Source organism: Pleurodeles waltl, chromosome 5, assembly GCF_031143425.1.
Source record: "Pleurodeles waltl isolate 20211129_DDA chromosome 5, aPleWal1.hap1.20221129, whole genome shotgun sequence".
NCBI lineage: Eukaryota > Metazoa > Chordata > Amphibia > Caudata > Salamandridae > Pleurodeles > Pleurodeles waltl.
Genome location: NC_090444.1, coordinates 1,362,700,571 through 1,362,713,810, shown reverse-complemented (window position 1 = coordinate 1,362,713,810; position 13,240 = coordinate 1,362,700,571).

Here is a 13,240-nt window from a genome sequence, read left to right as displayed (position 1 = left end):
ATATATGGGCCCTTAGTGAGACAGTGAGACCACTTGTAGCTGATATTATGCACGAAGATGTCCCTTTGTGCAGGACAACAACCATTCCCACTACACAGGCAGACTTGCTACTTGGTGACATGGGAGCTACTTGTACAGCAGCACAGATGATGATCACAGTCATGCCCCATGTGTTGTGTCTGTTCACTTTTATGGCCATTCCCAATGGCGTGTAAAGGCGTCTTGCAGTTATTTTTGGCTCACCCTGTGTACCAATGAGTGTTACACATGGGCAGGTGGTTCAGTTGCAACAGTGTAGGGTTTCATGTGAGGGCTAGGTAATGGTCTGTGCATATAGGGGGGGAAGGTGTGAGTGCATTACAAGTGTTTGGCCATTAATGTGTCCGGATGCAAGCCTTTACCATGCATTCAATGTGTCTCATGTGCCTCCCCCTTCTGCCATTGTTAGTTTCAAGATTGCCCCCAACTGCAACTTATTCTTCATTTGTGGTAGGTCTTGGAAGTCTGCACTGTCCTGTCCTGAGACTCCGTTAACCAGCTCCTCTGGGGTGACCACTGCCACCATCTCCTCCAAGTCATCCAGGTCCTCATGGGGTGCGTGACTACCACCTGCAGGCTGCAGTGCTGCCTTTCGATTCCTGCCCAATTTCTCTTTAGTTCTGCATTTGCAATAGTGTCAGTGCTCCTTACAATCTATGACAGTCATCTTCACCTCTGCCACACTGTTGACTTTATTGACAATTGACTGTCATATGGCCTCCTTCCTACCTATTGGCAAAGAGCTGGTGTTGGTGCTCTGTCACCTCTCTGACCAAGATGTTATTCTCCTTCTCACTGAAGAGACACTTCTGCTTCCTTTTCTCCATCTCCTGTGATTTTGCTCGTCCATCCTGGCTTGACCTGGGCTGATTTGGGTGTCTCTGGGGTCTCTCCTGACCTACAGTGTCCATCTTGGGTCCTTGTGGCTTGTTTGGTAATGAAGCGGGCTTTTTTTACGCTAGTACCACAAAATATGGCGCTATCACAATTAGCATCAAAAAACGTGCTTCTAAACATGCTAACGCCATTTTTGCAGCATTAGTGTTGTTTTTCGCTAGCACAGTTGTGCATCATTTTTCCTCAATTTGGGCCTAACTGAGATGCCGTTAGTGTTCCAAAATTATCCAAACTGTACATCTTCACGTTAACATTTCTCTCCCAAATTATGCAAAGTGGCATTATTGAGTAATCTTGGTAATTTTGCACAATAACATCAAAACTCGCCAATTAAGCCAGATTTATTAAAATTTCTCTCAGGCCTATTTGACCTACTTAATTTAAAAAATGACAACCAGCACTAGTTGTCCTTGCTCCTTTTCAACATGCATGATGGGCAGAGGCAGAGAAAGTGATCTACATTTCCCATGTAGCGGAAAAGCTCCATGGTCATCCGGCCCACTGCCACTTTAGAAACTTGTTCAATGCTTTTAGGAGAATTAAGAATAGTGTGCTTTAAACGTAGTGTACACTTAGAGTACTTCGATTAACTAAATAGGAGCCTGTGAGGGCTGCTTCATACATTGCAGTGAGCTATCCACCAGACAGGTGTGGTCTATTAATACATTAGCAAATTCTCCACAAAGGTGGCAGAGGTCATGATTCTAGGCCACACCGCAGAAACCACGCGCTGCTCACCAAGGGCTAAATTAGTGTTAAATGACCAGATATATCATTTTTCACAATAGAGATTACCTAATTGTGATTTTTAGCGAATCACAATTAAGTAATCACTATTGGAATGTATGAAACTCCAGGAGTTTCATACTGCGATTCGCAAGGGCTCGCAAATCGACCTACCTCATTAATATTCATGAGGTAGGTCGCAATTTGCGAGCCATTGCGAATGGCTACAATCACAGGGATGGTGGCCTGCTTGGCTCAGCAGACCACCATGTCTGCGATTGCTTTTCAATAAAGCAATCATTTTTTTTTTAAATGCAGCCCGTTTTCCTTAAAGGAAACTGCCTGCTCCACATGAATTCATAAAGGGAAAGGGGTCGGGACCCCTTTGTGAATGGGTTACCACCTACTTGAAGCAGGTGGTAACTGCGATTGTTTTGCGACCGCATTCACAGTCACAAAACAATCATACATACCTCTGCGATTTGGTATTAGGAAGGGACGCCCTTGACACGCCCCTTCCTAATACCGAATCGGTATGTAGTAGCAAATCCAATTTGCGATTCGGTAACAAGTTACCGAATCGCAAATTGCACTAGTTCGATACCAAAACGCATTTTTGAGATTGCAAACAGCCAAAATGTTTGATACATCTGGCCCCTAGTTACCTAAATTGTTACATACATGTAATTCTGACATATATATATTGTTAAATCACCCCTCGGCAATGTATCTGCATCACTGAAAAATACACAGGAATATGTGTCATGATATACATCACAATGGAATATTGTTCCTTATTTACTGTTTGTCGGACAGAACACTGCCTCACAAATATGGCAGATGTCTTAAAAACAAAATTACAGTTTCATTTAGTCAATAGTACCTATAATACGGCAGAAAAAAGGTCATTCATCAGAAAAAAGGAGGACTGCCACTCCCATGCCCATTCATATTAACCACCATGCCCAGAGCTCTGAATTCCTTGGTGTGAAAGGTCATTTGTTTTACATTTTCAGACTTTCACTTTGGGACTTTGTTTTTGAAAAAAATGAAAAACTTTGTAAAAGTTTGACGGGTGACCAACTTTTACGATATTGACAGAAACTGTAGTTGTGGCAATTCTTGTCAATGTTTAGAGTTGGCCTCTGGGCAGGTGGACAGCTCTAGATTTAGCAGGTGGAGGTCCTTTGAGGTGGTGGAGGCAATATCATCTGCCATCCTGATGGGGAAATCTAAGCCCGCTGATCTCAGAATCAGCCCCCTAGTAGCATGGTGATCAGATTTTGAGAATCATAAACTGGAACATTTTGCAAAATTAGGAGGATTAAAATGTTACACCAACGTAGCAGCGCGGAATGACAGTTCTCATCAACATGAATGTGCATGTGTGCGTGTACGTGACAGGCGTGCGTGCATACATAATTTGCTTGTGTGTTTGTGGCCATGGTTTTGGCTTTAAAAGAGAGCTGATTTCAAGTCCTTGGCTCATGTTACATAAGTTTAAATTAAAAGACAGAACTAGTTCTTCGTGTGTTTGCATTCGATGAAAAGGCTTTCTCAAAATAAACTTTCAAAAGGCCTTACACATATAGGGCCAGATGTAAGAAAGGATTTTACCCATTCTGTGTCTATGGGAAAAAGATTTCGTACATATGGCCCATAATGCCCAGCTCAGCTAGCATTTGTTCTGTACAGTACCTTATGCTGCCCCGGCTCAATTGCTTATTTTTAGGAAGGAGCTCAAAGAAACGGTTCACAGTGGTATGGAAATATGCCAACTCCTTCACTTAATTTGTGTCCAATGTTTTTTGGTAGCAATGGTTCTAAATCTGGCTCGACCATACCTAAGTAATTCTTGAAGCTGGATTGATTTATTCTTTAGGTGAGTTTCACTTGTTTTGATTCTCTTTTGTTGCACCAGTAATACAGTACATTTCAAAGGAACATGTACATTCATTACATAATCACTATAAATTCCTACTACATATTGAGCATCTGTGAAAAAACACATTTGACTGCATCTGGTGTGCACCATATCGCCCATCTGTCTATGCGTATAATTATGGACATAAAAATAATCCTCTGCCCACTGAGCAACGGTCTCCTGTCACATATGACTCGCACGTGAAAATCTGGATATTCTCAAAGGATGGTTCAGTTAAACGATGGAGAGGAGGCAAGCAAATATAATGTGCTTTTCAGCTCAGAATCTGTTACATCTGGCATGTGTATCGCTAATTGAATTAGTGTCTTGACAAAATGAATTCATACAAAATTCTTTGCCATTCTAATGAGACTCGAAGACTATTGCAATTTGGTCCATTTTAGATCACGTTAAACCACTTATGTTTCCCTTCCATATTATCTCAGTGCCGCGCCACATATTTTCAAGAAATAGAGTTTATGAAAAGGACACAGTGATAAAGTGCTTTACTGTCATCATTTCAGATAAGGTGTACCATGTGTGAACGCCAGCTGCTTCACGTTGTCGATTTGTTATTTGGATGCGTTTTACTATTGCCAAATGGATAGAAAAAAAGCAAAATTAGGAAAATTTAATTTAACACGTTTTGATCGATAGGATGAGGGACTATGCATCAATAAACAGCCAAGCAAAAGATGCATTAGGTCCTAAAAGGAGTTGGAAAAATGATAATCTGAGATCTAGATACTGGCATAGTGCATAAAGGAACTCATTTTCAGCCCTTTTCGCAGGTGCAAAGTGTATTTATGCCTAGATTTATGAAACCTTTGTGTTGTCCTTGGTCACAGAAGGCACCACAAGGACAACACAACAGCTTCTGTAATATTTAGAAAGCAATGCAAAGAACAATGTGCTCCACCTCGCACAGCTTTGCAAAGAAATGTAAAGCAGCTGACTGCCCTGCACTACATTATATTCCAATTTGGGAAGCGTTTCATGGGTGGAGCTTGGGTGTCACACATCCACCCGTGGGTCTTCGCACATTCCCAGGTATGCCAAAGCTAGTAAACTTGGGAATGTGTTGAAATGCTACTCCTTCCCCACTGAGGCATGATGAGGAGAAATAATTTTATGTCCACTCTTTATGTGCTCTTTCCACGTGTGCTGCATTCTGCAGCACACAAAGAAATAGTGAAATGCCTCTGAGGAAGGCATCCCTTCCTGCACAAAAACAATCCTGCCCATATCATAGGCATTGTCGCTAGGCAGCACGTAGTTCATGAGTTCAAGGAGAGAGCAAAAATTTTCCATATCTTTGTAAATATATATGAAGCTTTTCTTCTTTCTCCCTTTCACATAACAGAGGACAGCAACTTTGTTTGCCTCGCTGCATTTTATGAGATATTAGTAAATGTGCCTCTTAATTTGTTGTGCTGGAAAATAACCTGTTTATGTTGCTTTGAGTTACTTTGCATCCAAGGGTCATCCCAAGGGTGGTATATAGGCTTTCTCATACTACCACCCATAACTTTTGATATAAAGCCCCATTTACTAAATTTGGTAGGCAGGGCTACGTGTCAAAAACAGCTCCTTTAGGCTGGCATTATCAAGAAGAAATGCTTTCATTTCTCCTAACATCTCACAAATTGTGTGTGTGTCACGCTGTAGAGCACATATCCAATTTGTGAAAAGTATTAAGCTTAGGGGCTTATTTACAAATCCCTCGTGCTGCCCGTGCATCACTTTTTCCCATATAAAAAGTGACACACCAGTGGCGCAAGGGGCTTGTAAATAAGCCCCTTAGTCTTGAAAGGTAACTTACTAGTACAAAACCTATCCTAGGGATCACACACATATCTTTGCATTGTGGTGCAATGGTCTGTACAAGATGCTAGGCAGCCCTTCTGTGCAGCAGTGTTGGGGAAGACAGCAGTAGCACCTTATGTTTGTAGATACGGGCAAGCGATGCTTTCTCATCCTGGCGCAACACAGAGTAAAAGTTACTGTCCTGGTTTGTGCGAGAACTTTTAGTAAATTTGCCCCAAAGTTGTGAATTACTTTTTAAAGTAGCTGTAGATATGTGACAACAATTTTAAATTCTTGCACAATGTTTTATTTAATTTGCAAACAGATTTAAGTGAAATCGACAATATTGAGGAGCTATGAAGTAATAAACCCCATTGAACTCCACAAAGGCCTTATAGATGCAGAGTGAGTAATACATTTTCACGAATTCTGTCAACTTTAAAATTGGAGCAGCCCTTAACCTTCCTATTGTGAACAAAAAACACCAGTTCCGTTTCGGACTCACGACGATATTTTCAGTCCTAATCTCATCTAATGTCTTCTAATATTAGTCCTCCCTTTAGAAGCAAAAAGTGACCTAAATAAAATGTCTTGCAACAACGACAAACAGTGGCAAACTCAATAGGTCTGACTTCAAAGTGATAAAGCATGCAAACAGAGGCAGGCTGGAACGTATTAACATGCAATAGCAGATCAAAGCTAGAACCAATAGGAGTTAGCTATACTTGGTAATGGTGGCTGTATTGTGGCATTGCTATTTTTGTTGGTATCAGGGGTGGTGGTAGTACTGTTGATGGTCGTTTTGGCATTGGCAGTATAAGTGGTTCTATTGGGGGTGGTACGAGGGGTGCTATTGGTGGTTGTTAGATCTGACAGCCTTAGGGTGGTCACCCCTAACTTTTTGCCTGCCTCCCTCCACTTTTTAGATACTATTTTTGCTGGTTTTAAGACTCTGAGCACTTTACCACTGCAGCTAAAGTGCATGTGCTGTCTCCTTAAAATATGGTAACATTGGCTCATACCCAATTGGCTTGTTCAATTTACTTGTAAATCCCTAGCCAAGTGCACTACATGTGCCCAGGGCCTGTAAATTAAATGCTATTAGTGGGCTGCAGCAATGGTTGTGCCACCCATCCAAGTAGCCCCCTAACCATGTCTCAGGCCTGCCTCTGCAGTGCCTGTGTGTGCAGTTTCACTGCCACTTCGACTTGGCATTTAAAAGTACTTGCCAAGCCTTAAACTCCCCTTTTTCTACATATAAGTCACCTCTAAAGTAGGCCCTAGATAGCCCATAGGGCAGTGTGCTATGTAAGTAAAAGGCAGGACATGAATATGTGTGTTCTATATGTCCTGATAGTGTAAAACTCCTAAATTCATTTTTACACTGCTGTGAGGCCTGCTCCTTTCATAGGATAGCATTAGGGCTACCCTCATATACTGTTTGAGTGGTAGATCCTGGTCTGAAAGGAGTAGCGAGGTCATATTTAATATGGCCAGAATGGTGATACAAAATCTTGCTTAATGGTGAAGTTGGATTTTAAATTACTATTTTAGAAAGGCTACTTTTAGAAAGTGGGCATTTCTCTACACTTAAATCCTTCGTTGCCTTCCAATCCACGTCTGGCTAGGTTTAGTTGACAGCTCCCTTATGCAGTCACTCAGACACATCCCAAACACAGGATACTCAGCCTCATTTGCAAACATCTGTATTTTGAATGGGTCTTCCTGGGCTGGGAGGGTGGAGGGCTTGATACTTACATTTCAAAGGACAGTAGCCTGCCCTCACACAAAGGACTGCCACACCCCCTACTGGGACCTTGGCAGACAGGATGGACCTGAAAGGGGACCTTGTGCACTTGTAAGTCACTCGTTGAAGTATCCCCCACTTCAAAGGCACATTTGGGTATTGAAACAGTGTCTCTGAACCTACCAACGTAGCCGCTTCTGGAGTAGACACTGTACCTGAAAAGAAACTTCCTGGAGAAGAGAAGCAGAACCAGAACCTGCATCCTGCCTAGAAGAACTGCCTGGCTGCCCAAAGGACCCACCTATCTGCTTTTTGTGAAGGACTGCTGCCTTGCTGTTGCCCTGCTGCATTGCTGCTCTCTGACTGTGGTGAGAAGTGCTATCCAAGGGCTTGGATAGAGCCTGCCTCTTGTTCCCTGAAGTCTCAGGACCAAAAAGACTTCATCTCTACAAAAGGACTCCTTGTGCGGCGAAAGCAGACGCACAGACTGCCAGAAACAATGCACAGCCTGCATTGTGGTAACAAATTCACTGCACGCCGAACTGGAAAGAGACAGCCGACTTCGCAAGGAGAAGATTGACGCAGTGCCAGCATAGCAACCGGAAATTCGACACACGACCCACTGGATCAATGCACATCCGAGCCGGAACGACGCAGCCCGACTTCCAAAGAGGAATCGATGCAGCACCTGTCGTGCAGTAGAAATTTCCACGCAATGCCCTCTGGATCGACACAGCCCCTCTGACTTCGTTCTGTCACTGCCGGAAATCCACGCATCGTCCCCGGGGCATATGAAAACCCACAACCCCGCAACCCAAAGAGGATCCACGAATGAGCATCGGAAATCGATGCAAAGCCGTCCTTGCATGAAAACTAAATGACGCATCGCCATGTGCAGCCCCAGGAATCAATGCACACCTCCCTGTTTTCCAATCATCTCCTCCTCTGTGGCTCTTTGCAGAGATTTTGAACACAAACCAGTTAATTTGTGGTTGAAAGAGACATTTATTGCTTTTAAAAAGCTGAAGACACTTTATATCATTTTTACAGTCATATTTTCAACATGTACTTATTGCATCTTGATTGTTTTGACCTGCATCTTATCAGATAAATATTATATATTTTTCTAAACACTGTGTGGTGTATTTTTGTGGTGCTATATTGTGTTATTGTATGATTTATTGCACAAATATTTTACACATTGCCTTCTAAGTAACTGCTCAGTGCCAAGCTAACAGGGCTGGGCACAGGATAATTTGGATTGTGTGACTTACCCGGACTAGAGTGAGGGTCTTTTCTTGGACAGGGGGTAACCTGACTGCCAACCAAAGGCCCCACGTATTAGTGAGGGACATATTCAAATGGTGCCCCAAAGCACTAAGTGGACACATCAAAATTATCAAATACTAAACTACCTGCTTTTTCGGGGATGGGGACCTGCGTTTTTGGTCTTGGGCTCAGCAGCCATATAGGGAAACCTACCAAACCCAAACATTTCTGAAAACTAGACACCTGAGGAAATCTCGGGAGGTGTGACTTGCGTGGATCCCCCAATGTTATCTTACCCAGAATACTCAGTATACCTCAAATTTAGCTAAACAAATCAAATTTTTCCCACATTTCTGTGTGGGATCACCGCACCGGGCCAAATTTCCTACCTCCCAACATTCCCCTCAGTCTCCCGGTAAAAATGATACCTCACTTGTGCAGGTGGGACAAGTGCCTGTGACAGGTAAGAGCTAAAAACATATCATAATTGAGGAGGAACCAAATAGGGTCCCAAAAGGCAGTTTGAAAAAAAAAACAATTTTAGGCTGACAAGTGCGGCAGAACTTTTATTGGTATAGATGAGACAATGCTGGGTGGTAGAAATTTTGTAGATTCCTGCAGATTCCTGAAGGTTCCATCACAAAAATGTGGGAAAATATGTGCGTTCCAGCGAAGTTGGAGGTTTGCAGATGATTGTGGGTAAGAATATGGTGTGAGGTGTATGTGTAGCACACCACCCTGGAATCACCCAGATGTTTAGTTTTCAGATGTGTCTAGGTCTTGTGGATTTTTCTACATGGCAGCGTCCCAAAGTCCAAAAAGTGCAGCCCTCACCATTCCAAGAGGACGATTTTGAGAATTAGACAAGCTCTCATGGCCCAAATGTAAAACCAAAACCCAAACTAATCAAATGACCTCTTGCTTGCCGTGGGATAAGGTGTTTTAGTGTGGGGGGAGAGCTGAAAGACTGTTACCCCCTTCAGTTGGGGTGGGAACATAACCAGGTCCATACTGGTTGTAGACACCACCCCACTATTTTTTTTTTTTTTTAATTCGCTGGCCTCTAGTAGACTCTCTGCCCCCCCCCCGGGTGTGGATCGGGGGTAATTGCCCCATCTGCCTACTGGTGGGCAGAACAACTTTGGCCCGATCTGCCCTCAAGGGGGGCAGATATGGCCAACAGTAATGCGCCCCCATGGGGAGCGACCCTTGCCCACAGGGCTGCCCACCCAAACAAAACACATACATACACAAACCAACCCCTGGTGCCTAAGTGGTTTCTGCCCCCCCTGGGGAAGATTGGCCTAATAGAAATAGGCCGATCTACCATAAGGGGAGCAGAAATGAAACAAATTTGCCCCCCACTCACCTTGTGTGAAATTGGTGCAAAAAAAAATCCCCGGGCCTAGTGGTTTCTGCCCCCAAGCAGATCGACCTAATAAAAATAGGCCAATCCGCCCCCAAGGGAGCAGAAATGGCCTAAAATAATTTGCTTCCCAGGGGAACGGCCCTTGCCTAAGAGGTCGCTCCCCATGCATGAAATAAAAATCCCTGGTGTCTAGTGGTTTCCCTAATAAAAATAGGCTGATCTGCCCCCAAGGGGGGACAGAAATGTCCTAATGACAATTTGCCCCCCAGGGGAGAGACCCTTGCCTAAGTGATCGCTCCCCACAAATAAAAAAATAAAATAAACAAAAAAGAAATCCCTGGTGTCTAGGGTTTTCTGCCCCCCCTGGGGGCAGATCAGCCTAATTACAATAGGCATATCTGACACCAAGAGGGGCAGAAATGGCCTACAACAAATTTGCCCCCCCTGTTAGGGGAGCGACCCTTGCCTAAGGGGTCGCTCCCCTCACGTGAAACTGACAAAAAAATCCCTGGTGTCTAGTAGTTTCTGCCCCAAGCCCTAATAAAAATAGGCCGATCTGCCCCCAAGGGGGGCAGAAATGTCCTCAATACAATTTGCCCCCCCCAGGGAAGCGACCCTTGCCTAAGGGGTTGCTCCCCTTATAGAAAAAAAAAGTAAACAAAAAAATAGATATATTCCTAGTGTCTAGGGGTTTCGGCCTAATTATAATAGGCCGATCTGCCCCCGGGGGTGCAGAAATGGCCTAAAAATAAATTGCCTCCCTGAGGAGTGGCCCTTGCCCAAGGGGCCGCTCCACTTATTCAATAATAAAAAAAAAAATCCCTGGTGTCTAGTGGCATTTCTGCTGCCAGATTGCATTGCAGAGAGAGACTTCAAAGGAAAGGGCTTTCCTTTCCTTTGATCCCTCTCTAGGCCGCGCCATGTGATTGGAGGAGAAATGCTTTTTGCATTGAAGGGGAAGGCCTCTGGTGAGATCAATGCATGATTGCACGCTGATGTCATCAGATGCCTTGGGGGGGCCAGGGGTGGGGCGGGGGTGGAAGGGGAAATGATTCCCCTTCCATCCCTGCCCAGGGGAGAAGGGTGCGAGGCCCCCGGGGAAGCGTTAGCGCTTCCCCCAAGGGCCCCTACATGGATGTAACGGTTACGTCCTGGGCACCCGAGCGGTGCTGCCCAGGACGTAACCGTTATGTCCGAGGCACCCGAGGGGTTAACATTTCATTAGGCAGACATAACCACATTGACATCAATGAGAGTGCATCACATCAGTCACTGCGATCTGACAATCAGTCTGTCTAGTCTTCAAGTTGGCTATTCAAACAGGAGGGACGCAAACACATGCATTCCTAAAAAAGAGTCAAAGTTTTTAAATAGATAATTGACACAGTTCATACCTTTAGTTTTACTGATTTCAAGATTCCCCTTGCCTTGACTGTAGCATAGGAATATAGGGACACCAGTTATTTTCTTAGGTACTTTGACTATACTAATAGTGCTAACCTGCAATTAAAAGAGGTCATGTGATTGTAAGTGCCACAAGAGGGTACTGGAAGACACAAAGATGAGAGGTCATGCTCTTACTGGAGAGAAACCTGCAGCTGGACGTATTGACAGCGATAGTGAGACTTCAGAAAGTGGCACTTCCCCACCTTTGGAGATAGGAACCCAGCGAGTAAAAGCCATCAGATCTGTGAGATAAGGTGAGGTCAGAGTGAATAACAAGCTTACATGTATTGTCAGAGAGCCCATTGAGCTAATGTCTGAAAGTGGGTTCTCAAAAAAGCAATTACTGAAGAGGGTTGACCTGAAGAAGCCTTCTGGTTGTTATGAGCATTTTATGTTGAGTGCTTACTTCTTAACAGACAGTTAAAGCTACTTCTGTGTAGACCTGTAGGTTACCAGCAAGGTCATTATATCATAAATCTACTCAAGTGCTGTTTGATTCCAAATAGTTGTTTACTTAACTTGAAGAAACCATAAACAGTGATCGATGGCCGTGTGTCTTGGATGTAATAAGTCTGCATGCATATTTGAATGTTCCAGCTTGGTGCTTTTACCATTTAAATCACTGGCTTCAGCAAGGAATTGTCCAATGGCTATCTGACTTTGGGAGTACTAAGCCAGACATATCCTTCAAACATGTCCCGTGAGGATTTTGGCTTCGTACAAAAGACTTAGGGACTCATTTAAAGATTTGTGGACGGTGTACACCATTGTAAACCAGGCCCTCGGTCACCAAACCCTCGGTCACCGGTTTCATTTGGTGATAGGAAGACCCTATATTTTTGCCAATGTAGACCCCGTTGACTCTGTCAATAGTATACTTTCTCTGCTGGTCTGACCTAGCAGGGACCATTGGTGTAAGGACTTAATACCACCCATTTGGTTTAGGGTGGACATTGTAATGTTTTTTATCGTCTGTCTGTGACCACGGGGTGTCAGGGCCATTAGTGTTTTTATTCGAAAAACAAACTCCTCTTTGAGAGTTTGTTTCTGAAAAACAAAACATCAACAGGTTTGGTGGGCCATCATCATGACTGATAGCAGGCTTCCACCAAACGTTTTGTACGTTGTCAGTAACCATCCAGCAAACACATTGCATATTGAAAGGAACAGTAGTGACATTGGTTCCTGTCAGTGTACACAGATGACGGCTGGTCCAGTGACCGTATCTAAATCTAGCAGTCAGTCAGTGTGGTGGAGGTAATGTCCTCTGCCACCCTGATGGACTGTACTCTAACTGTCGGTCCACAAATTAGGTCCTAGTACTCACATCAGGAATGAAACACCCCATAGTCATTAGTAGTCCTCTTGCAAGGACTACCTTCAACCCTTGTGTGATTAATTCTTGTCAAGGGCACTATGCCCAAGGTTCACCAGTGTGGTAGTGTTTTAATGTGGACAAGTTGGGAAACCCTGGGTAGTAGGAAGTTTGTGGATCCCTGCATATTCCCAAAGTTTACACCACAGAAATGAAAGTAATAATAGTGTTTTTTTAATGTTTCACCTTTGCAGGGTATTCTGGGTAATACCATTGAGTGAAATCCACACAAGTGATACCTCCCTGGACTCCTCATGATGTCTACTTTTCAGAAATGTCTGAGTTTGATCGGTTTCCGAACATAGTTGCCAATCCCAGGACTAATTAGTACACCAACCATTGTTATCATAATCACCTTAACATGTTTTGGGCCCTTCCCTGATGTGCACATGGACCCCCCACACAAGTGAGCTACCTTTTTTCCTGGGAGACTAGGGGGAATTCTGGGTGGTGAGACATTTGTAACTGCCTGCAGATTCTAGTACTTTCTTTCAGATAAATTTGAGGAAAATATGTTTTTTTATTCAACATTTCAGGTTTGTAAGGGATTCTAGGTAAAAACAAGTGGTGTTAGCCATACAATTCAGCCCATCCTGGATACCCATAGCTGTCTAGTTTTACAAAATGTACAGGCTGGCTAAG